The sequence below is a fragment of the Giraffa tippelskirchi genome, chromosome 13 (assembly GCF_054371585.1).
Source record: "Giraffa tippelskirchi isolate mGirTip1 chromosome 13, T2T-mGirTip1v1.2.pri, whole genome shotgun sequence".
Classification (NCBI taxonomy): domain Eukaryota; kingdom Metazoa; phylum Chordata; class Mammalia; order Artiodactyla; family Giraffidae; genus Giraffa; species Giraffa tippelskirchi.
The window spans coordinates 63,069,529-63,096,000 of NC_137287.1; the positions used below are offsets into that span (position 1 = coordinate 63,069,529).

The 26,472-nt window shown below is 40.9% G+C and overlaps 2 long non-coding RNA genes across 2 annotated transcripts in view; one reads left to right on the top strand and one right to left on the bottom strand.

The window, feature by feature from the left end:
* Positions 1 to 18,665, bottom strand: part of LOC145531550 (uncharacterized) — a 29,471-nt gene extending 10,806 nt beyond the window's left edge. Inside the window, exons 1-2 of the long non-coding RNA XR_014072520.1 lie at positions 18,307 to 18,665; positions 13,746 to 13,806 (exon numbers count right to left, since the gene is read on the bottom strand). This is a non-coding gene — a long non-coding RNA (uncharacterized LOC145531550). The remainder of the gene's footprint in view (positions 1 to 13,745; positions 13,807 to 18,306) is intronic.
* A 106-nt stretch (positions 18,666 to 18,771) lies between these two features.
* Positions 18,772 to 23,178, top strand: LOC145531552 (uncharacterized). The gene is made up of 3 exons (XR_014072522.1): positions 18,772 to 19,295; positions 21,359 to 22,132; positions 22,378 to 23,178. It is a non-coding gene; the product is annotated as an uncharacterized LOC145531552 (long non-coding RNA).
* Positions 23,179 to 26,472: the final 3,294 nt, after the last annotated feature.

Genomic DNA, 26,472 nt, shown 5'->3' on the forward strand with positions numbered 1-26,472 from the left:
ATACCATCTCGTTATTTTTATTGTTGTTATTTAGTCACTAAGTTGTGTCCAACTCTTTTGCAACCCCATAGACTGCAACCCGGCAGGCTCTTCTGTCCATGAGATTTCCCAGGGAAGAATACTGGAGCAGGTTGCCATTTCCTTCTCCAGGGGATCTTCCCAACCAAGAGATTGAACCCATGTCTCCTTCACTGGCAGGCAGATTCTTTACCACTGAGCCACCTCACTGCACTTTATTCCCATGTATGGAAATACCATAATTTATTCAACCAATTCCATACTGATGAACACCTAAGTTGTTTCCAATATTTTGCTATTACCCTTCACTCTGCAATAACCATCCTTGTCCATATGTCTTTGTGCACACTTGTAAAACTATCTGTAGGGTGGAGTGTTAGATCCACATTGCTCGGTTGAAGGGAATAGAAGCACATTTCAGTTTCCATAGGTGTTGTCAAATTGCTCTCCAAAGACGTTCCCCCAATTTAGACTCATAATAACGTGGCTTGAGAATATGGGTTTCTTTTCAAAATGTGCACCATCTACAACCTGCTCAATATTTGCCACTACATCTTGCAATCAGCAACTAAATGAATCTACCAGACACTACATGTAATTAAGAACCTATTACAGTTACTACTGAAATTAGTCAGTGTGATGCTCCATCTCACCTTCTGCAGCTGATTAAATGCATGCTTAACATCCATGCCTCAACTTGCAATCCTGCCAGTGTTCATGGCTGCACCCAGAGCATTTGACAGCGATGCTCACTGACAGGAGAGAGAGTGTTCTGTGTGTTTTAGACAAATAAAGATCAATGTCTTCAGCCAGATGCTGTTTCTTTAGACAAGTATTTAAACTCTGATCTTATATCTCAAAACTCAGCACAGTATTAACCATGATGGGAAGTTCAGCAGGTGTTTGCTCTCCTTGCCGAAAACTGTCTACACATTTGATGTTGGCTAATAATCAGATCGTTCAGAGTCAGCCTGAAACAATTCTGCTTTTCACATGTCAATAAAAATAGAAATGGTTTCCACCTCCAATTTTAGAATTAGGACTGTTAGTTTTATTACTCCTGTTGCTGGAATAAATACTTTATAATGAAAATTTCTTGTAAGTAATTACTTTTTCACTTTTGGAAATTCTTAGTTGACAGCAGGAGGTTCCTTTTTTCTCTGTGGTGTGTTACAACCAAACCCGTTACCTTGCCTGAATCCTGAGGTGAATCCTCATACCTTGCTTTGTCAGTTTGGCTCAATGCCCTCACGTCTCTGGACATCAGCCTGCCAGCTACATTTGGGATCAGTGTTTTCTTAATAGGATGTAAGCTTATAGCAGCCTGATGGTGCAAATCATGACTTTTCACTCTTGTTAAGGTAAAGCAACTAGCAAGGAATTCATTATGAAAGACCTATTCCATTAATACAAAGCTTTAACTTTGCTAATTCTAAAATAAGAAGTTGAAGCCAACTTTACTTTTTATTGATGTGTTCAAAGTGCTCAGTATTGGTCAGTGAAATATCTGTTTCTAAGTGTTAAATAAATGCCTCTCACAAAGGAGAGTAGCAATGATTCATAAAATACTACAAAAAGGCATGCCTGTAATTCTTTTTTTTTTTTTTAACCATATCATGCTGAATGCAGGATCTTAGTTTCCCAGCCAGGGATTGAACCCACATTCCCCACCGTGGGAGTGCAGAGTCTTAACCACTGGAACACCAGGGAAGTCCCATGGTCACAGTTCTTATCTTCTTCTATTTCTGTTCTTTATAATCTACTTTCTTTCTGACTATTTCATCCCCTAGCCTTCCCTTTCAATGAGTTTTCACCCCTCACTCCATAAACATCCTGCTTATCCAAGTCAAACTGGACGTATTCCAAACCAAACTTATGTCGCTCCAAACCAGCTCCTCCTCTAGAGTTCCCTGTGTCCGCGAGCAGTGTCACCGTGCATCCATGCCATGTTAACATCTTCTCCTCCCTCCTCTGCCCATCAGTCACCAAATACTGTTGAGTCCTCCTAATACCTCTCAAATCCATCCACTTCTCTCCCTCTTTAGGCTTACTTGGACACAGCCTCCTAAATGAAATCCCACATTGACTCATTAATTCTAAGTCACTTTTCTACATAGAAGGACATAAGGGTAACATTTGTATTGTAAGCCAAGACAAATTAAAATGGACCAGATTTACCCTTTCACTCAAAAAGCTAAAAGACTAGGAAAGATAGGTGAAACAAAAGTCCTCAGGACATTGGACATCAGGTCACCAGGCAATAAAAGACAGAGATATGAGACAAGGAAACAAGCCAGGCTGAGTCCCATGAATGACCCCGGGTATGACGTGGAGAATGTTTCCAGGTCATGATGCCAGCTAGAGAAGCTGAACCTCCCCTCAATTGAATGAGAGTCCTGCCAGCAACACAAGAAGCTCGGGGGCACCAGCAGGGGGACTGACTGAGAGACCTGTGATAAACGACCAGGAGAAGAACTCTCTCTCCTCACCGGGAGGCATTGTCAAGGGGGATCCCACTGCAAAACAGCAACTGGCCAGGGAAGTGCTCTAATTCCCTCCAGGCCTGAGATTTGCATCCTCCATCCAGCGTGGTTGGGTGGCACAAATAAAGGGAACCCACCACAATAAGAACCTGGTCCAGGATGGCTCTTGATCCTTTTGGACAGAGAACCCCTTCCCCCACCTAAAGGCACTAGATACTTTGAGAAAACTACATCCCATCACCCCGAGAAGTACCATCGGGGACCAGTGGGAACCCCAGTGGCACCAAAGAAAACAAGCAGACAAAATAATATCACATGGCCCTGAAAACTAAGTTGCATTGGAACCACGGTCTCAAAATTAGGCCAGGACCTGTGGGCTAAACCCAAATGTGGTGACTGCCTAGTATCATAAAAGAGTCACTAATAAAGAGGACCTAGAGTCTGCTAAGAAAAAAAAAGTCCAGGAAATAATTTTTAAAAGCCATCTGTACACAAAAAACCAGAATTTTAAAGCAGTGATCAGGAGTTCCCTGGTGGTACAGTGGATAAGAATCTGCCTGCCTGTGCAAGAGACGTGGGTTCAACCCCTGGTTTAGGAAGATTCCACATGCTGTGGAGCAACTAAGCCAGTATTACTGAAGCCTGTGTACCTAGAGGCCTGTGCTCCTCCAAAACAAGAGAAGCCCCTGCAATGAGAAGCACGTGCACCCCAATGAAGAGTAGCCCCTTCTTGCAATTAGAGAAAGCCTACATGCAGCAACGAAGACCCATCGCAACCAAAAATAAATTTTAAAAAATTAAAAAAAAATAAAACAGTGATCATAAAGATGCCTCACCAAGGTATTACAAATTCTCTTGAAACAAATGAAAAAAAAAAAAAAAGAAAATCTCAGCAAAGAAATTAAAGTGATTTAAGAAAGATCCAAATGGAAATTATACAACTAAATAAAGAAAAAAGAGAAACAAAATCTAGGTGGATGGCTCGATGGTAGAGTGAGTATAGCAGAGGATAGAATCAGTGAAATTGAGGATAGATCAGTAGAATTTATCTAATCTGAACAACAGAAGGAAATAGAAAAAATAAAAAGAATAACGGGGACCTGAGGGACAATACCAGGAGATCTAACATCTGTATCAGTGGAGTCTCAGAAGAAGAAGAGAAAGAAAGTGGAACTGAAAGAGTATTCAAGTAAATACTGGCTGCAACATTTGGCAAAAGACCACACGTTAATAGCAAGGATTTCTTTCAATCTCTTTCTCTAACAGATGAGGGATAGGTGGTCCTTCTCCTGGCTTTTTAGAGCATTGCAATGACTATGGAGGACTTAGCACCAATGGTTCTGAGTTTTATTCATAGCATTTCCTCAAACTCTTATCCCAGAGGTCTCTAAGCTGGCCCTTCATGCTGCCCTTCCTGAGTCATGGTTTCCAATATTCCTTCAATTCTGTGACTGTATTGGAAATTCCTTTCAGCTAATCTCTTCCCCCTCCCTTTTTTTTTTTTTTTTTGCTTTAGTTATTCAGAGTCAGCTTCTGTTGTATATGATCGAAAGAACCTCCACTAATGTAGTAAGTATAAGCTGTGCGTTGGACTTGGAGTGCAAAGAAACATAGCATATATGCTTCACAAGAAAATAAGTGCTTCTCCTCCTGGGATGTACCAATTGAAATACTTTCTTAAAAGTTTACACAGCCCCCTGGTGACTCTGAAATATTCCTCTACAACATGACCTTTACCCTCATCTTTGAGGCTCCTGTCCATCATTCTAACTGGCTTCTCCATTTGAATATCTAATAAATGCGTCAAGTTTCATATGTCCAAAGCAAAACCTAATCTTCTGCAGCGAATGGCGCTAGCTTTCATGTAGCTGCTCAGATAAAAGCCTGGGAATCACCCCTGATTTCTCTTTTTTTCTCCCCCAAATCTGACCTATTGGTAGGTTCTGCCCATCTTGCCTTAAAAATATAGCTAGAATCCAACCATTTAACATCTAAACTGCTTCATTCTACTCTACACCACCACTCTCTCTCCCTTGGAAAAATGCAACAGCCTCCTAATTGCACTTTCTGCTTCTCCTCTAGGTTTGCCATGCGGTAACCAGAGTCTTTCTTTTAAAATGTAAACCAGATTATGTTTCTTTCATGCTCAAAACCTGTCAGTAGCTTCTCATGACACCAAGAATAAAAGGCAAACACCCTAACATGATCTACAAGATCTTATGTGATCTGAGTCCCGGCTGAACCTCTTATTTCAGCTTCCTCCCATCTTCTCCTTGCACACCCTACTCCAGTCATCCTGGTCCCCTTTTCTCTCTCCAGCTAGAGGTTACATCTCTAGGGAGTAACAGAGATTTTGTCTGCTTTACTCACTATTGTATTTCCAGTGTCTGGAATAATGCCTGTCATCAAGTAGATGAAAATGAATAGCTCTAAAATAAATAAGCAGTTTTAAAAATTTGCTCTGCTTAGTCACTCAGTTGTGTCCAACTCTTTGTGACACCATGCGATGTAGCCCACCAGACTCCTCTGTCCATGGGATTTTCCAAGCAAGAATACTGGAGTGGGTTGCCATGCCCTCCTCCAGGGGATCTTCCCAACCCAGGGATTGAACCCAGGTTTCCCATATTGCAGGTGGATTCTTTACTGTCTGAGCCACCAGGGATACTGTATCTTAAAGTCGCTTCCTAAGTGACACAGTGATAAAGAATCCGCCTGCCAATGCAAGAGACACAGGTTGGATCCCTGGGTCGGTAAGATCCCCTGGAGAAGGAAATGGCAACCCACTCCAGTATTCTTGCCTGGAAAATACCATGGACAGAGGAGGCTGACAGGCTACAGTCCATGGAGTTGCATAGAGTTGGACTTGACTGAATGACTGAGCACACACACATAACAACAATGTATCCAAAGGAAAGCAGAGAAAGAAGAAAAAAGAGAGGGAGAAATAGACAGGACAAATACAAATAAATAGTGAAAAGATAGGTATAATTCAACCATTTAACAAGAAATAGATGGGACAAAAAAAATAAACATGATGGTGGATATAACCCTATCATTTCTATAATTACATTAAATCACAATGGCCGAACACTCCAATTAAAAGGCAGAAACTGTCAGCCACTGATGGGAACAAAATATTTGCAAATCACACGTCAGCTATGGAACTTAGAATTCAAAATACAGAAAGAAGTTTTAAGACTCAGTAATAAGGCCTGGCAAGGCCAGGCATGCTGCAGTCCATGGGGTTGCAAAGAGTTGGACACAACTGAGTGACTGAATAGCAACAAATAAGATAAACAGCCAAAATCAAAACGAGCAAATTATTTGAATAGATATTTCATCAAAGAAGACATATGGGCGGCAAATAAACTCATGGAAATATGCTGAACATGCTGTGCTGTGCTTAGTCGCTCAGTCATGCCCGACTCTTTGCAATCCCATGGACTGTGGCCCACCAGGCTCCTCTGTCCATGGGGATTCTTTGGGCAAGAAAACTGGAGTGCGTTGCCATTCCCTTCTCCAGGGGACCTTCCCAACCCAGGGATCGAACCCAGGTCTCCGGCATTGCAGGTGGATTCTTTACCAACTGAGCCACCAGAGAAGCCCATGCTGAATATAGGAAAATGCAAATTAAAGCCTCAATTCCATCTTGATGCACACCGATTAGAATGTGTAAAATTAGAAACACTGATGATATCAAAGTTGGCAAGGATGTGGAGAAACTGGAACTCTCATATTCTGCAGGTGGGAATGTATATGCACATAATCCCTGTGGAAACAGTGTGTCAGATTCTTAAGAAGTTAAAGATACACCTACTATATGATCCAGCTACTCTGTTCTTAGAAATAAAAATATATGTCCAAAGATTTATACACAAATGTTCTTAGCAGCTTTATGTGTAATAAACCCAAACTGGAAACAACTGTGATGTCCATTAACAGGTTAATGGATAAACAAATTCTGGTATCTCCATATAATCGAATACTGCTAAACAATAAAGAGGAATAGATTATCAGTATTTTCAAGAATAGGGATGAATCTCAAAATAATTATGCTGAGTGAAAGAAGTCAAACCAAAAAATAATTCCTACTGTGTATTTTTAAATGTAAAAATGTTATATAAAATTCCAAAAAAAACCCCCTAATCTGTAGTGAAAAAAGCAGATCTGTGGTTGCCTGGGGATTGGAATGGGGTTGAGGGGAAGGGAAGGACAGGAAAGGGGGATTACAGAGGAACATAAGGAATTTGTCTGGGTGATGGAGATGGTCATTATCCTGATTGTGGTGATGATGGGTATACGCATGAATCAAAACTTATCAAATTTCATACTTTAATTATGTACAGTTTATTATATATCATTTATAGCTCAATATATGTTTTTCAAAAAGGAAATAGAAGCTGACCTATTTGAATGTCTCACATGCTACCATTTGACCTATGAAAAACTAGCTTTTTTTAAAAGGCTGTAGCTCTTTGACTACAATGCAATTGTGAATTTCTGAAGGTTATGGATCAAATTTATAATCTTATAAAATATACAATCAAGAGACTTTAGGGTTTCAGCATTGATATTTTTTAGGTGAAGAAGCTAGCCTGGATGGGGTAAATTGATGTGCCCTGAATCACATAACAATGCAGTGTGTCTAAACGAGCTCACAGAAATGAAAGTTTTGGTTTCCTGCCACCTATAAAGCTAAGTCACTGTGACATTTTAACAAATGGCTAGAATGTCATACTCATGTGGTCTCAAACCTGACTTCCTGATGGTGAAATCTACTGGTTGAAACATTCAAGCAATCTTTTGAATCATTGTTGAATGTAGCACAAAATATCCATGAGTTTCATCTAATCATAAATCCCAATCAAAATATTTTGGTATATTCTACAGACCATATCAGTGGCTTTAAATGGAATGCATTTAATATATTTAGTATTTGCTTCTGTGCAAATTAGAAAAAGATATACTTTCCTCAGGGTAATTTTGCTTTCTGCTCTCAGAAAATTGTCACAAGATGCTGTTTTCAGTTTCTTTAAGATCAAAGGAGTTTAATCTCATTTGCTGGAGAATTGTTGTAATAAATGCATAAATCTATGACTTTTTTCAATGAGAGTGGCACTCACTCGAGTTTGGCAACAATGGAGGCCCTAGATGTATTTTTATCAGAAAAGGGAAATGCAAGGACTTCCCTGGTGGTCCAGCAGTTAAGACTGCATGCTCCCAATGCAGGAGGCACAAGTTCAATCCTTGGTTGGGAAACTAAGGTTGCACAAGCCATGTGGCATGGTGCAAAAAAGGAATAAGAATAAAATAAATAAAAATAAAGTAAGTTTTTTTAAAAAAGAATGCTCCACTAATTTACTAGAAGTATAACTGCTATAATTTCAACCAATACATTTAAGTATTATTAACTCTGAAATTTTAATCTTCCTCAACTAGTAAGCAGAAGTGTATTCTCATACCAGTATTTGTAAGTAACTTTTAAACTAAAATTGTTTCTCTTGAAGTTTTCAAGACGTTTGGGAATTAAACAAGACCTTTCTCCATCTTTAGGAAGAAGTGCTTTAAACCCTGTCATTTATGAGTTGAATATATGTAAATAAACAAGATCGATTATATTTTAGAAATCATTTTTTTGCAGTAATAGTCCTAGTTTAAGATGACTAAGGATGAAGTAATCATGGCTCAGTAACGTGTTTTAGTTAAGACTGAACTCAAGAGAATTTGATTTGCTTCCCAGCTCTACAGTTTGGCCAAGAAAAGTAATTACAGTGATTAATAATAATATTTGATTTTCTGGTCCCCAAGCCCACTCCTCAGAGCTGGTATTATCTGGAGGCAGAGAAACAAATTGCAGGAAGGAAATGAGAAGAATGTTCTACCATTTGAATTTGTAAGCATTACATGTTCCCAAAGCTGCCTTTGCAAACCCTGTCTGTGTCACACAGGAATCTTTTACAGATTTTCAGCACCTTTATTTTCTGGTCACCCCAGAACTGAGGGCAGAGCAGAGGTGATGATTTTACTCTTTAGGGACAAATTCTAATGACTACTTATCCTTTAAGGAATACCTCCTCATGTTGGTTAAGTGCTGTTAAGGAATATGTAAATGGTAATGGAGAGTTCAGATTTAAATGAGTCAGGACCTCTGCTTGGAAACCCCCAAATGAAACAAAACAAAAATAATACATCTTTTTGTCCTTAAAAGGATCTCATGCTCTCATGTTCTCATCTCTGGCAGGATTTTGAAGGCAAATACAAGGGAGTTCTAAAATACCCAAGATTTAATATAAACAAGTAAATGGAGAAAGAGAGAGAGACAGAGAAACCTGCCCAGGGCAGGCTGAGTTTCAAGATTCCAGTAGCCTTCAGCTCTGCCACTACCAGGAGGAGTTGCTATGGGAACCATTGCAAAAGATTAAATATATCAAGAGTATACATGATTGTGAGAAATGGGTGGGAAAAGGAATTATATTAATGTTGAAATGATGGTTCTTCTATTCATGGGTTTTTCACTTTTTTTTCCCCTAAATCACAAAAACTCCTTCCCAAACACAGAACTCATTAACAAATAAGTCTTTGCTGTATGATAAACACAGAGAAAATAAAATGCTCACATTCCACAGTAAGAATTATAGGGTTATAATTTTTTTGTAGTGATTGCTTGTTTCTGACCCCAGCATCACTTTTGGAGTGGACTCTGCCATCTCCCCTTAACTGGCAAAATGACTTCATAGGGTTGTTGGCACAGGCTCCTAGAGCAACTCATCATGAAGTTCTTCACCTTTCCTCTCATCTTGCCGTGGATAACATGCACCATCTTTATCTTGTAGTAGAAGATAGTGTTTCTCATTGCAATGCTCCTTAGAAAAAAAATCTTCCAGGAGAGTCAAAACTAGAAGGTGAGTCTTTTAAGAAAATGTCTTGAATAATGTAAATACTGTGATTTGATTCATGAAGTTCAGCATTTTTCAAAAGAAGCTTTCTTCTCCTCCATCTTATTTATCTATTATTATTATTATTAGGACAGCTTTTTAATCTATGAGAAGTCAGTTATTGAATCTCACCTCGCAAGTGGGGAAAGTTGGATCAATTTCAGTAATTGACTCCTGGGGTCCTCATCATCCACAGGTAGAGCTGAAACTCGGCATTGCCAGGCTATTGCTTTGTTTGTCACTACATTGTCTCTTTGTCCTTTTGAAGAATTTACTTTAGGAAATGAGATTAAAATGAGCAAAGTCCATTGTTCCCTCATTTTAGATCAACTTGTTCAGATGAGGTGGGTTTCTAAAAAATGATGGATAGAAGCATGACGACCACCTTCCATTCCTGTGAATGAAAGCTGTACATACACAGAGACTGTATGGCTCACAAGCTGAGGGCACTATAGACAAATGCCGCCATGCCACCTACAAATTTTGGGAGGTGGTTGGAAACCAGATCAGGTAACTGACATGGCCTTTATCTCATGGTGAAGGGTCTTTCAAGGGTGGTGGCCGATGACAGCAGTACCCTCCAAATCAAGCATCACCAAGCAAAACCAGTTCTTCCCTGCCACCTTTTCCTGAGTGCTTTTGGTCTTTCCAGCATGAAAAACAAGCCCACACTTATTTTAAGATTATGAGAGTTGGGTAATTAAATTAACCCTCCCACCAACCTCTGCCGAAGGGCTTTGTTGAGTGTACACACCTTGTTCCTTTTTCAGATTTGCTCTGAATGATCTCACTGTGGAAGGAAATCAAACACAAAGTCATATTTTAATGCAGTTAAGACTCGAGGTTTACATTCAGCATGCTACTGTTTCATTTGTGGGTATTTTCTTCCTCAAGAGCTGTCAATTGCACTTGGTTTGATTCTTCTCAAATGCAGCTTGGCAATAATGTTGACCACATCAATTTCATATTCTCTTTTGTCTGACTCGAGGATATCAGACACTGTTTCATCTTAATGAGGTTCTATTCCTATTACCAGGCAATTTTCCTTTGATAAATCACAGTGTCCTGTGGTGTCACAACACCTGTAATGGCAGGCAGGTGACGAGCAAACCTGCACGCTTGTTTCCTAACTAACTGATCTATTGCTCAGTAGCAGAGGTGCCCAGTTTCAAGGTCCTGAGCAAATTCCTGTCCTGTGGGTTTCCCTGTGCCATTCCTGGGCTCGCCCCTCACAGATGCTCTGATTTATAGTGTGAAACAAGGTCTCCTTAAGAGGGTACGACATGTGGCTCACTTGAAGGGATTTTTGAAGGGAACACATATGAAAGCTTTTCTCTTCGGTTTTTAAGAAATACCAAAGCAGGCCCAAATGACAATTTTCCCCCGAAAGGATTGTGTTAAATAAAGTAAAAAGAGAGAGAATTCTAACTTTTCTGCCTAACACAGCCAAGAGAAACTTCTGAGATGAACATTCATGCATTCACTTATTTATTCAATATTAACTGGACACCAAATTTGGGAAAGACATTGTTCTATTTGATCTGTGGGATACACAGCTAACAGACTTTGAGTGCTGGATGGGTATAGGGTTTCATTTCTGTTGGGATCAGAGAGGTATTTCCCCTAGAGGAATCAGTGTGAGCATTGGCAAAGAGATGGAAGGGCAGAATCTGTACAGGATAAAAATGCTTGGAAAGACAAGTTGAGATCCAAAGATGTAAGTGAAAGAAAATAAGACTTTTAAAGTCAGAAGTGTACTTTAGAAATCTAAAACTTATTAATAATTCCATCTGAACTATTCTAACTCTTCCCAAAGTGTTGAGACTGAAGGACCTTTGAGTTCAGTGATTCCAAGGGAGGTGCAGTGACCTGACTTAGGGCAGGAGCATAGAGAAAGCAGAGAAGATTGAGATTTCAGGAAGACCATGAAGATGTTTGCATTTTCAAAGCTCCGTAAGTGAAATGCAGGAGGTGGATTATGAGTCAGTGCTTAACGTTGTTCAAAGGCTTGTTTTCAAGATAATTGAAAGGGATAATTGCCTTAAAGATGTGCAATCCATCCTTTTTTTTTTTTTAATAAATAGACCACATTGTCTTGGATTAAGCCAGATCAGGGTACAGTGGATTTTCTGGAATGTTCTGGTATTCTCTGGACACCACATCATGGCATTCTCTGATTGAGCTCTCCTCTGGGGTTGAACCACTGGCATGCATTCAGGGATGTATAGAATCCAAGCCTTTTAAACATCATTATTATATCAAGTAGGAAAGCTGTTGAGAATACAGAGAATTCTTTCGAAACTGACCCAGGTTAAACTCTTCACTTGGGTCTTGGAACCAAAATCAATTATTCTTCTCTTGAGCAATTTCTTTCTTTCCTAATAGTTTCAAAAAGAATGTTTCCTTCTTTGGGCTGGCTGCTAGAAATTGCAGATCCCAATATACAGCAGACTTTTAGTGAAGTGTACTTATAGCGATTATTGTTTCTTTTTTTCCTCGTTTTTTTGGCTTGCTTTTAAAAGTATTGTATGTGCTTATGTAAGTCACAGCAAATCATTTTAAGAGTAAGAAGTGACATAAATAATAACTAAAATATGAGTTACAGAAAATGTTTAATCTTTCAAATATATTCTAGGCTAAGACTTGAACTTTCTCCTCTTTTTCCCCAAGGGTTGAAGCTATGAGTCATAGCATCATTCATTTACTGGAATCTACAGTAGAAAAACAATATCAGAGAAAACTTCTAGACTTGTGGACTTCCAGACATGTTCCCAATTCACATTGTCTTTTGGCGCTGTCTTATGTGACCAGTTCCCAAATAGTTATTTAAAGAAAGTTCTCAAACATAAATATGAATTAGGAAAGAAAGGATTTGGCAACTTTGGGACTCAGGAGTTCCAAACAAAAATGAGGCTAGGACATGAAGTCCTTCAATTTTCTGATGCAGAATTTCTGGTATCAAGAGCTATAAAACAAGATGAATTTGAAAAAAGATGCTTCTCTTTTCTCATGCACAAAGAGACATAGATTATAGCCAGGAGAATCGTTCCACCTTACATATATTTAGACCAATTTTCTTTCAGGCCAATTTGGTCAAGATTTTGCCGACACCATTTCTCCAGGAAAAATATAGGCATTAATCCTAGAGTCAGATACATCTGTAAATAGTTGAAAATCAAACAGTTTTGCCACTTACACTGCCAAAGTGACACCCCATTTAAATTTTTCATAAATGTTTTCCAGATTTGCAAATCCTCTTTGATGTTTTAAATTTAATGAACAAGTGGAAGTGAGGCTTTTGAACCAATAGCTAAAGTGACTATCTCACTCTGATCACCTGCGGACACAATTTCTGGATGGCCAAATGGAATATATCTGTCTGGGAGTCACTGACTTTTTCAGTTAAAAGTATGGTGTGTATTACCATAATTTCCCGTGGAGAGCGACTCAACACCAAACAGCCAATGTGTTGAGCCATATTAGCTTTTTCCAGAGCTAATGTGATTCTCCGTTTTCTGAACAGGTGTTCAGACATCTCCAAGGACTTAAAATAGGCCTGGATACAAACCATTGCTTCTGAAGAAGGAGAGAAAAAAAAAACAACATCCTGGCCTAAAATATAGAGATTTCTTGAATTATCTTGAAACGGAGAACACAAAGAAGTGGAACCACAGAATAGCGAGACTTTCCATTAGTTTAGAGAAGGGCTCGAAAAGCAGTGTATACATTTGAACCAAACTTTTCCCTGAGGCAGAGAAATGACACTTAGCGATGAGCCCTGTCTCTGGTTCCTGAGAGTGTGGGCCCCAGTGGACACTCTGTGCATCGCAGGGATGAGCTAGAATAGACTGTTGCACGTGGACACCTCGTTTCCTGTCATAGTCCTGCATAGTAACCAAGCTCCCTTGCAGAAATGTATCTATCAACAGTGCCAGCAGTCTTGGCACCACCTGGGAGTTTGTCAGACATGCAAATGTATTGGCCCCATCCCAGACCTGCCAAACCAGAATCTCTGGGGCTGGAGGCCCTACCCCCTCTTTCCCCTCCCTCCCAGCATGATGACAGGTGATTCCGTGGATGCTGAACCCTGATTAGAGGTATCTTCTGCTCCCTGGGCTCTTTAAGCCTTGGTGTCGGCCTTGCTCTCAGCCATCCTCAACATGCGACCTTCATTCACAGACTGTCCCTGCATGCTCTTCGACTGCTTCCTCCCAGCTGGTGTATCCCGCACACCCACTGGCCCACCAGCAGGGCAGTGCAGTGTATACTCCATTGTTTCTTCCTAACCCTGCGGCCACTTTATGCTTACCTTCTCCCTATTGTGTGGAGAGAACCCTTGTCTATTCGTGGAAGCAGAGAATAAAATCCCCCTGTAAGAAAAGAAAAATTTCCTTTTTATATCTTTCTCTCCAATACCATGCAGTTAAGTGGCTTTTTCTTGCTTATCGTGATCTAGCTCATAAAGCTTGAATAACTCACCTTCCCAGAGTTGGAAGACGAGGAGCCTTATCCAGTTTGCAAACAGCATAAGACAATCAAACATTCTTCCACACTCAGCTTGACTGTGCTAGTGACTTGTTTGACAGAGATCAGGAGCACCATTCCTCTGGTACCCATGGCTCTCCCCAAGCCAGGGCTGATATGATTCTATTTATGGTCAGATTGGCCGGTGGGCTCCTGGTGACTTCAGCGTATGGATATGGGTATCTGGGGCTTCACAGATGGCACTAGTGGTAAAGAACCCGCCCGCCAATGAAGGAGATGCAGGGACACGATTTGATCTCTGGGTCATGGAAGATCCCCTGGAGGAGGGCATGGCAATCCACTCTAGTATTCTTGTTTGGAGAATCCCATGGACAGAGAAGCCTAGCAGACTACAATCCATAAGATCGCAACAAATCAGACGCGACTTAGCACGCACGGGGTATAGAGAGTATGCGTGACAGCTAACGAGATGGAGGAAGAAATAGAAAAGCTAGCGATATCACTGTTAGTAAGATTCCTTCAAGTTCACGGAGCCTAGCGGTTGAGTCTTCAAAGGTAGACTTTGGGGTTTGGGTAGGATGTGGTTGGCTGCACATTAGGAAGTGAAAGCTGTTTCCTGGTTCTTTCCTTAGGACCTCAAGTTCGTCATGGTTACATAGAATGCTTCCAAACATTTTTTTTTTTTTCAAGGATCTTGAAGAATTTACCTTCCCAAAAGAAAGTTTGGACTGAGGTCAGAGACCTAACTGCATTGCCCGTTTTGAATATACTAATTAAAGAATGCATTTCCCCAGAGCTGGCTTTAATTACTAATCATATGGAAGACTCAGGCTCCTAGCTTGGGAATCAGGATATTACGTCGTCTCTCTATCAGACTGTTTTGAGTCTTAACAGACTGATTCAATTAATTGCTCCTTCCCACGTTTTGCTGTCTTTTGTGAGCCATTATTCTATCTCTTTTGAACTTCCCTTCCTGCTCACCACTCAACCTTCACAATCACACACAAATACTCCTTTCTGCCCCCTTCCCCTTTATCTTGAACTCTTTTGGTTTAAATAACTTTCCAAACCCTTGAAGAAACACTTGAATTGCATAAGGATGTCACCTGTGTGCTGTGTTTTCTAGAAAAAAAATGTCAGTTCATTGCAAGCCCCAGCACTTTCTCTGACCACAATTAGCTCATCCACTAAGTGCAATGACAACTGTGGCCTTGGTGGCGTCACAGAGCAGCTTAGAAGCCAGTTTTACTTCCCTTTCCTTGTAAGTTTTGAAACAGGCTCAGCCCTGTTTATCTATTTCAAAGCAGTCTTCTCATCCAGCCTGAAGACAAAAAAGTAACTTGGGTAGCTCCCAACCAATTACCTTTGTCCTGACACCTCTCCCTGAAAGCCTGAGATCTTAACGCTGGCATTTCTTCTTCAGCCACTGACCTCAGACCCTTTCCTGAGAGACAGGAGGGAGATGGGAGCTGGAAGCTGGTGTTTCTGAGATAGCTGGTGAGGGAGACCGGAGGCAGCATGGTGACAAAGAGAAAAGAGTGGGGGCCAAGACAAAGGAAGCAATTCACACTTTTGCCCTCTCCATTCCCTGGGCTGAGAAGAGGCAGGGTGGTGGGAGGGATACACACAGCCCAAGGGGGCCTTCGAGCAAAGGTCCCTTGGCCCAGCTATCTCCAACAGTGACAGCAAATGGGGAGCTTCTTAGTTTCCCTGTTGATATATTCTTTAAGGGCAAATGCTTGCCCACATGCATGCTGTCGCTTCAGTCATGTCTGACCCTTTGCTACCCCATGGACTGTAGCCTGTCAGGCTCCTTTGTTCACGGGATTCCCCAGGCAAGAATCCTGGAGTGGATTGCCATGCTGTCCTCCAGGGGATCTTCCTGACCCAAGGATCGAACCCTCAGCTCTTAAGTCTCATGCATTGGCAGGCGGGTTCTTTACCACTAGTGCCACTTGGGAAGCCCCAAGGGCAGGAGTTGGAATCCCTCATGAGACTAGCTCTCCATGAGTGTCAGTGGACTCGGGTGCAAGGGTCTGGGCTGGGCTTCTCCGCCTTTGCTAATTTTCTCACAACTGGAATAGATCATTCCTCTGCTCCCCTCTGTCCTTGGGGAGACCACCTGATGGGCCAGGAAGGCAGAATCATGGGGACCTCATCCTCTCCTCCTTCGTGGCAGTGGGGGAAGGATGGTGACTGAGAGCGATTTTAGATCCCTTAGCTGCCAACTTGTTTGAGAACCACACAAAAGGAAGCAAAAGTTGAAAGATGCCTGGGCTTTGTACAAATTATTTATGAATCCCAATAGCTGGAATACATTTTACCTTATCTCTGGCAGCTGGGTTGAGAAAAAGTGGAGACAGACGTTCCTGGATTTCACTGTTAGAGTTGGAATGTCTATCTGTCTATTTATTTATTTACATATTGATAGAAGTTAAATTTTGCATATGGTGGCTTCCCTATACAACTCCCATCTCCTAGCAAAGGCCCTCCTTTCTACCTCTATCCTCAACCATCACTCCTGCAGCAAAGTTATTTTCTTTTGAAATGAAAGGCTATGATTCTTCCAATTATTAATTCTTAGTCCTACAGACAGGGGAACTTTAGTGCAAGTCATTTCAGATGAGATATTCACCGTGAAGGTTTAGAAAGGACTGACCTTTGATTTAAAGAGGACTCAGATCTAAGAATTGACATCTTAATAATACTCTATTGGTGGAGTATGGAAAGGGCCTCCCCGATGTCTCAGTGGTAAAAAATCCGCCTGCAATGCAGGACATGCTGGAGATGTGGGTTCGATCCCTGGGTTGAGAAGATCCCCTGGAGGAGAAAATGGCAACCCACTCCAGTATTCTTGCCTGGGAAATCCCAAGAACAGAGAAGCCTGACAAGCTACAGTCCATGGGGTCGCAAAGAGTCGAACATGACTCAGTAACTGATCACACACAGAGTATAGAAAATTTTACTAACCAAGCTCAAAAATCACTAGCATGAAGACCATCACATTTTCCATCTACACTGGTATTACTAAATAGCTCTAAAACCATCCTCAGCTCTTTCAAGTGAGGATGCTGCGGAAATACAAATTGTTAATATTATTACATGTCCCCATTTCTTCTCTGCCCCTGACAATTTTTTGGACAAGTACACTCAGATTTTCCACTAACAACCAACTTCTCAAGAAATAAGAAAACAATCGTTTAAAGGAATAACTATTGTCTATAAACTTCGCTGCTATAACATGTTGCTAGTTTCAGGAGGGAATAAACAAACAAACCAAATTATTTACAACAGTTGATGACCTGAAACATTGTTCTCAATGAGAGATTCCAAAGATTGGACATCCTATGTAATAAGCCACTTTTGGCAAGCAGGATGCTCAGATCCTCAAATTCAGAAATACCTACTATTTCAGAAGAATGCCATAGGTCTATTTGATTACATGATTTATTGAACAGAGCAGTACTCTCGGTACTTTAAAAAGTATTCTTGGATTTTGTGAGTGGTTGTTATCGTTCATTAGTGCAAGTTATGCTCTGTGATATAATTACGTCATGTTATGCCTATTTTATTAAATAATTTCTAGATGACAGGAATGGTTTCAATTTAACTAAGTTTTTTCAGAGCACCTGCTTCCTTGTGTCTCTTGTATTTTCCAGCCTTTATTTGTATCTGAATTTCATTGATTCCATTTTTGCTGTAAGGGGGGTGGCTAGTGAATATATATTCATATTTTCTCCCTTTCTCATTCATTTTAGAAACTGATACTTAGGAGGTGAGTAGCACCTTGCCAGTCACCCTGGGATCTTACCTTATGCAGACCCCATCCCTTCCTCCCACAGCACACACCCATCCCCATTTCTGGCTCTTAGCTCATTTCTCTCCTGCAGGCCTGTGTCTTCAAGGCCAGACTTGGACACCTGGTTGTCCCCTCATTGAAACATCTAGGATAGGTTCCTCGGGTCCCTCTTTGGTGACACAGCCATCCTGGTCACTTGGGCTGTGAACCTCAGAGTAACTGCAGTTCCTTCCTCACTCCTCAAGTCCAACTCATATCCGAGTCTTTGATGCATCCTTTGCCCCCTACTTCCAGCCCCACTTTCACCGGTGACTCAGACCTTCACCTCCCTTGAAGATGAATGCCCCAGCCTCCCAGGTACTGTCTGCTTTGCTCTTCTGCCTCCACCCCACTTGCGTGGTCAGATTCATCTTCCTTGAGAATACAACTCTGATGATGACAATCTTCTGCTCAGAAGCCAAAAGAGGCTCCCCTTTGTCTGCAGAAGAGTCTACCTACTTCCACACGAAAATCAGACTAGCCAACCAGAGACCTTCCAGCTGCCTTCCTGGCGTCACGCCTCCCCTGTCCCCTGGTGCCCTCTCACCTTTGCTGCTACTATTTCTTCTTCTTGTAAGAAGACAAGGGACTGCACAAGTCAGGTGCCTCTGCATGATGAGTCCTTATTCTGCCTCTTCTTCAAAATCTTGCACAAGGCTTGCCTCTTTGTACAGCTCTTCTCAACTTTCTTGTAATCCAGCATATGGAATAAGCTGAATCTATTTGAAACACTATTATTTGCTGGAGATCTAGTAACATGGTATTATTTTCAAACCAGCATGCCCTAGCTTTGTCTAAAATACAGACTTCACTTCTCATTTCTCTCCATGTCTCTCAACAGGCTGATTTTGACCAGGACAGGTGTCATCCTTTAGTTCCCTCCACTGGGCCACAGAGATGATGTTCGCTTTGTCATGATTACCCACGACATCATGGCAATGTACTTTCACTGTCATTATGAAGCAGGGACGAGGCAACCATGGCCTGGCACACTGCCAGGAGCCTTATGTGCAGAGCAGATCTTGGGGCTAGGATGGGGTTGGAGTGAGCCAGAGGAGGCAGAATCAGGAGGAAGTTGTGTTTGTGAGACTTTTAAGTAGAAGTTAAAAGGGAGAGCCAGACAGGGACAGCACAAGTCAGGTGCCACTGGATAGATGTCTTCTGGGCAAATGAGCTTTGTGGTTCTGTTGACTGAAACACATCCCCCCATTAATGGGATGACTCAGATCTTCCCTCCCAGTTCCACCCAGGGGCTTGGAGACCACATCTAGAGAAAGGAGGTTCTCGGCTCTTTAACAAGGAGCGTAATTGCAGTATGCATGTCTCTGCCTATCAGTTAATCATGAGTAATGAGGTAAGATAAATCTTGAAGGGACTGATTCAGGTGCTCTGAAAGATACTCTGGTCATCAGGAAAGTGATCATCTTCTGTAAGTGAGCCGCGTGAGGAAACGTACAGAGTATCCTGGACACCCAATGATTTACAGAGATCAAGAAAAATACCTGAGAATTACGGATTTAATTCTAGCAACAACAGGTAAAAATGAAATGGTGAATGTTGTCTTTTGTTTTTGAATAGCAAGTTGAACTAAGTAAACTGGCCAAAGAAAGTCACAGTTGCTGTGCTTGTAAAAGGGCCACCAGGATTTCCTTAAGGATTGTTTATTTCTATAAAACTGTTCTTTCAATTTCTCTCAGCCCTCCTTAAATGAAATACTTTAGTAACTTCTACAGATTGTGTTTTTCAATGGTCTTCCAAGTGGCAGCATTCTCTTCTTGGGCTTCTTAGCATCCAGGGGCAACTCATTTGTTACAAAAATTTCTCGATACATTTAGCTATTGGCTCTAAAAAAAAACTTTTTTAAAAATGGTAGCTTTCTGGTGAGGAAGCCAAGTGGTCCACTTTTATATGAGTGTAATTGGACTAAGTTCTCTTTTTAAAAAAATGGAGTAAGCTTTGGGGCACTTCAAACCTTATCAAGTGCATTTGATCTTAGATATTACCCAGCCTTAGCTAGCACAGGAAAATGCCAAAGCCTCTAGTACTAAGACTCCAAAAGCATTTTCCCTCATCAGGAAGCTGATGAAGCTTATTATTTGTTGTCCAAAAAAAAAAAAGCTTCAGGTGCTTACTGACCTGGACCAAACTTGAAAACAGTCAAAAGAGAAAAGGAATGTTTTCGTAATTGAAAGCCACAAGGAAACTGCAAAGTAGAGATGGTCCACAAAGCGTAGATGGTCACTTCTTGGTGCAGGCTGGGGAGCTGAGGTTTTTTTTGCCAAGAGTCTGCAGCCCGAGAAGGCGCATTTCCCATCACCTCCTGAGACCTGTGACATCCAATACCACATTTACAGAAGCTCAGCCATGTTTTCACACCTGGTTAAGTGTCCATATTTCCTGGCATCCAAACAAGAAGTGAGCTTTATACATATCTTTTCACTAAAGTGTTTGAACTCTCAGGAGAACCATCCAGCAGCCTCGTTCTAGAGTTGCTCAGCCCCAAATGTTGGATTTATTCAGTACCCACAAAGGGTCCCGGTGCCTGCCAAGAAAAACAGGCCAGCAGCTGCATCCTTGCTTTCGCAGGGCAGGCTTTAAAATATTAATCTTAAAGTCCCTGCTTTGGGGAAGATAAAGAAACTTTAGCCATATTGGCATTTTAAAGGGCTGGTTAGTGAAATACTTCCCCCCCCAAATTATCACTTTTATCTTCCATATTGTTCCACTGGCTATGGTTCTCTCAATTGATTAAAAAGCACCCAAACTTTCTTTTACATAAATTACTTCAATTTTCCTACAGAATTTACAAAGATCCCTTCTGTACAAGGAAAAATGTCTATGAAAGAATTATTTGAAAGTCACTTCTGGGATAAATTACACTATTATTTTTATTACTTTATTCACAATTGGATATTGATGGTGAAAACTACTTCACTGTTGTGATTGGGCAGGTAGTGTATCCTGAATGGTCTGAGGCTGGTATAAAGTCCCTCTTTTCAGCCTTACTAATGTCTGTCTGCAGGGAGTATGGTCTGGGGAGGCAACAGAGAGTGGGGGAACATTTAAAGAACATGTATGACTTAATCTTCCTATGAAGTATTCGATGAATCAAAACGTATTTTCTTTATTTTATTCTGAAGGGTGAGGTTTCTTATCTCTTCTGCGAATTCAGTATTTTTCAACCCAAGAAAAGTTCGGAGATGACATGTGAAATGTTAGCAGCCAAGATAAACAATCTTCTATTCTAAACCAAAATATTTTGTGGGACTGGCAAACCTCCTGAACTCACTGGGAGGTTTCCTGAGGGAGGGTGGGAGTGGAGAGTTAATTCAACCAGGGATGTCTAACTTGAGGTATTGCCAGCATTTCTTTGTATTAAACAGTTAACAATTCAGGAGATTTCAGCCAGACAACAGTATTGTTATTAAACCATACTCACATGCTTGCAAGATTCACTGTGTGTCTTTGCCTAGGTTGCTCTTGCACTGTGGTTTCAGGTAGCAAGTTGCCAAACAATTACCCTTCGCTCATATCACCTGCAGGTGCTGTTACTTTTGATATTTCCTCACATTTTTTTCCCCTCTGCTCTTTCACTCCAGAGTTGAAAACTCTCGCAAAAACCAAGAAGTTTCAGTGCATGAAGGTCTTTTTTGGGGCACTCCCATCTCTGTTGTATATACATAAATAAGTAAGCTGGAGAATCCCAAGGGCATGAGAAATATTCAAAAGAGCAGAGATCTCATTCGCAACCACAATTCCAATTCTCTGAAGGAAGACCTTGCGGTACTTAGGGAGAAAAAGCGGAAAGACCTAGGAAAGGAAATGGACGCTTTCTTCAGAAATCTGAGTCTCTGTATTCAAAGGTCAATGGGGAAGGGTTGCCAATAATTCACATCCCAGGCAAAGAAAGGATTTTGGCTTGATTCAGTGAACGACTCCAGGTTAAGAAGGAGGAAAGATACCCCACTATTTCTCCCTCTGTCATCCAGGGCAGAGATGAGGTCTTCGCAGACCTTGGAGCAACCTCCCTTCTGTGTTTTCTCTATGAGCTCAGGTCAGAGAATACACCCCTCTGACTAGGATATACGCAGTTTCCCTTCACTGCTTGTACGTGGAATTGTGGGATGTGTTCCGAGAAGCCATTGTTTGTTCTTGTTTCTGTGATTATTTTCCGCTCCACACGAAGCCTTTTCTCTGAGGAGCTCAGGGCCACGTGCCGCAATTAAAGGACTTAATTTGAAGTTCATTTATGCCTTGCTGGGTCAGTGATCTGTGAGCCAAATTATCGAGATCCTGCTGATGACCTGACAAGGAGAAAGCCAACCAGGGCAATTGGAACCAGGAAGAGGTGAAGGAAATGTGGAAACATGAAGGTGGGTTTGTGAGAGAAAGACTTGCCAGGAGCCAGAGGGTTCACAGCGAGGTCATGGTGTAGTCAGGGGCCAGTTAGAAAGTGACTGGAGGAAAGGAGCCCAGAAAGTTTGGGGAAAGCCAATGAAAAGGTGCAATCAAGTTGAGAAGGAGAAGAAAGAGCTATTCAGAGTCAGGCAAAAAACATGTGAAATATTCCAGGTTCTGAGTTCTCACACTTCTTTTTTAAACTACCTCTTATTCACAGTGGCCAGAGGACATGAGCAACAGTTATTAACAGAAATATTAATGGATAACCTTATTATCACTGATAATAATGACAATAGTAAAATTGTCCTTCTTCAACATCAAGGTGGACTGAACACGTGTAGTTCAATAAGAACAATATGCAATGGGAAAACCAGAAAGAGCTTTTAGAAATTAATAATAGTAAAAAAAATTTAACAGAGAGGGGAAAAATTAAAAATTGTTCAAAAAGTAGAAGAATGAAGATGACTTTTATCCTCATCAAAGGGGAAAAAGAAGAAAAGTACAGTAAGTAATACATAAGTATTTTACTTAAAATCCAGTAAGTAAAATATCTAATTAATAAGAATTCCAGAAAGAGAAACAGAGAAAAAAGAAGGGAGAAAATTATCAAAGATATAATCCAATAAAAATTTCAAAACTGAAGGACCTGAGTTTCTACACTGATTCCAAAATACTAAAAACAAAAAAATACGAAGAAAAGCACCCAAAACTCATTATTATGAAATTACAGAGCAAGAGAAATAAAGAAAAAACCTGAGAAGCTTCTACAGATTAAAAAAAAAATACAAACCAAGCACACAGATACACACTCACAGGCGCACACACACACACATACACAAAGGATTGAGTTTTAGAATTGTACCAGACTTAGTGACAACAGTGGAGGCTGGAAAAACAGTATTACAATGCCCTTAAAATTGTAAATCAATTGTTTTCCAACCTGATATTCTTCAGCAAATCAAACTAGCAAATGAAAGTGAAGATTTTTCAAAAGCATATTAAAATCTCAAAACAGTGAGCATCCCTAGGTCTTGTCTATGCAAGCCACTAGAAAATTGCTCTAGGAAGACAAAGGAGTAAAGAGAAAGATAGGAGACCAGGAAACTGGATTTGGTGCAAAAGGGAGGAAAAAAAAAAATGTTCCCGGGTTGATGGTGAAGAGAAGGCACAGAACTGCAGCCATTCATTGGGAACAGAACAGATTAGAGCAAGAGACAGAAGGCTCCAGAAACACGAATCAAAAAAAGGGTCAGGATTTATGACGCATGTGGGCATATTAGGAGGCCTCATCTCTATCAAAGAATGATTGAGTGATGGGGCATACAGAACCAATCAAATCAGCCAACCAAACTAAGGCAATTGTGAACTGAAAAAAAATTTATATGAAGGAGGAAAAGTCAGTTCACTCTGTGATTCAGCTGGGAACAATAATTGCACAGGGTAACAAATTTGTTATATAATACTGTGGGAGGATAATGGGTAACAGAGACGTGTGTGGTGTGTGTGTGTGTGTGTGTGTGTGTATTTATTAGCATGAGAGTTAAATCCTCCCCTATTTTAACAGAGAATTGATATATTCGGTCTGAATTTAATTACAATATTTAGCAACATGAAAGCAAACATTGAAAGAATCAGCTAAAAAGCTGAAGCTCCTGTCACTCTGCTGTTGGACTTTGGTGGAAAGAGGTGTGGGGAAGGGAATGACTCTAGTTATCCATGATAAACTTTGTAGTACATTTTACTCTGTAAATTATGCATGGATATTGATTTCATAAAAACAGACCATCTAACACTCTGCTATACATTAGGCGTTCTTTTTCATTAACTTTATGTGAGTCACCATGGTATCTCCTTCCAAGACGTATTTATGCAATGGTTAGGTAGCTTGAAATTGTATTCTTTAGCATATCAATGTTTCATAAAAGCATGATTCTAGTGAGCATAGTAAAAATGTTTAATGGCAAGGCTAAAGAATTTCAGAAGAGAAACAATGGGAATATGACTCCCCCTTCACTTTCCCCCTTTATTTTCTCTCTCTTTTTAAATTGGAGGATAACTGCTTTATAATCTAGTGCTGATTTCTGTGTGTAATAATGTGAATCAGCTGTAAGTATATGTATATCCCTTTCCTCTTGAACCTCCCTCTCACCCCACCCCCTAGCCCACCTCTCTAGATCATCATAGAGGGCCAAGCTGAGCTCCCTATGCTATGCAGCAGCTTCCCACTAGCTATTTTACACATGGTAGTGTATATATGTCAATGCTCTATGGTTTTAAAGGAAACAAAAATAAAGCAAGTCAAAAGGACGCCTCACGGAAGATTCATCTGTCACCACTGGGTCAGGAGGGGCTGGAACTGGGGCCCCGAACCAGGTCCCAGGATCCGAAATGAAGTGTTTGCCCATGTCACACCATCACTCATCTGGGTCACCTGCCAAGCAGAGAGCTTGAAATAAGCACTTCTCTGATTTTGTCATTCAGATTGTTGGGTGAATCTCAGAAAATAATGTGACTTCTTTGAAGTCAGGACCATGAAATTGCCATAGAAATCATTCTATGCCTCAGTGGATGATTTTGAATAATTACGAATAAAATAAGTGAAAAGCAGAGTGCTAATGCTGAGCATGTTTTAAGTGCAGAGTCAGAATGAATACCTGATTTATTTATATCAGCAGGTACATCTAGAGAGGGGTTGATCACTGTGCAGGGTCAGAATTAATACCTTGTTTACTTGCTTATATCACAGATCTTTTTTTGAGGGGGATGGTCATTAGTGAGGCTAAATTTTTAAATTTCAGTCGCATGTACTTAACCTGATTTTTGAGCCAAAAAGGAAGACAATTGCCTTGATATTGCACAATGTTTGCTGTCAGGATAGCATGAAGGGGCTGCACATAGAAATCTGCCCTGCTTTGATTTCATAAAAACATTTAGCAAGATCCCACAGCTCCAAAGTGTTGGAGGCCAGGCAGTTGCCACACGCCTGCCTCTCTGTCCAGCTTCCTAGCACCCAGGGTTATCTCTGTCGAACCAGCCCTGATTTCGATATTGAATTTTTCAGGCTTACCGCGTAAGTAATTACCAGTATCAACTTTTTAACCCCTGGGCTTTGAGCAGGTCTAGACTTGGCCTTCACAACCCATGTCTTCCATTCTGCCTTCTCAGCAGGATGAGAATTTACACAGCAAGGATCGTGTTGTAGAAATCAGATTATAAAACTTTATATACTGTCGGTGCCTTGGACTCTATAAAAATTGGTTTTCATGCCCCTTTTGGGTTTGGCATCAGACTAAGAAAAGCTGAACTCCAGGACCTGAAGAATCCTCTGTGCCATCTTGACCACAAACTCCTGTCCGCTGGAAGCTTAGAAGTAGCCACAAGCAGTCTGATTGTGATACCTGCCAACACTTGCCTTAAGCAAGCCCCTGACTGCTTTCATAATTCACTTTTAAAAGCTGCATAGTCTGTGTTAAGTCGATGAAACTAAACGTTGTCAGCTGCTGCCTTTAGAGTCGTTTCTCTGATGTGGACCTAATATTTCTGTGTTCTCACCTCCTTCTCCTGGAGGCATGAGCTTACAGAATTAAGCTATTAGTTCCACCCAAGACTGTAGTCTAAGGCAGACCAAAGACAAATGATGGAAGCAGGAGACAGATGTTTCTGAAACTACAGTCAAAAGTTTTATTAGACTATGTCAAACACCTCCTAAAAGGGTTATTATTCTGTCTCACTTATACATTCAGCATTTAGGTTCAGGTGGGGTGTGAGATGGCCTTCCCTGGTGGCTCAATGGTAAAGAATTCGCCTGTAATGCTGGAGCCATAGGAGACGCGGGTTCAATCCCTGGACTGGGAGCATCCCCCTTAGGAGGGATTGGCAACCCACTCCAGTATTCTTGCCTGAAGAATTCCATGGATGGAGGATCCTAGTGGGCTACAACCCATAGAGTCACAAAGAGTCAGTCATGACGCAAATGACTTAGCAGGCAGGCATGCATGGGGTATGAGACACAGACAAGTTACCTGCCCATGGAAAACAGTATATTCTGGCTTCCCTCTCCCCCTTGTGTCTTTCTGTTTCTGCTTATTACTTCATTTCTCTTTTCTTCTCCTGGGAAGAGAGAATAGTTCAAAACTGGGATGCTTCTGTTGTGAAAGATTTTCTCTCTTTTTTTTCAAGAGTTCACTTATGAGCTCATCTTTTAGATTTGTATTTTAAACTGCCTTTCTTTTAATCTGGATCTTGGCTTCATTCAACAAATGAATTAAATCGTAGCATTTGAATAGTAACTCAATTCACATTTAGGTTTTTT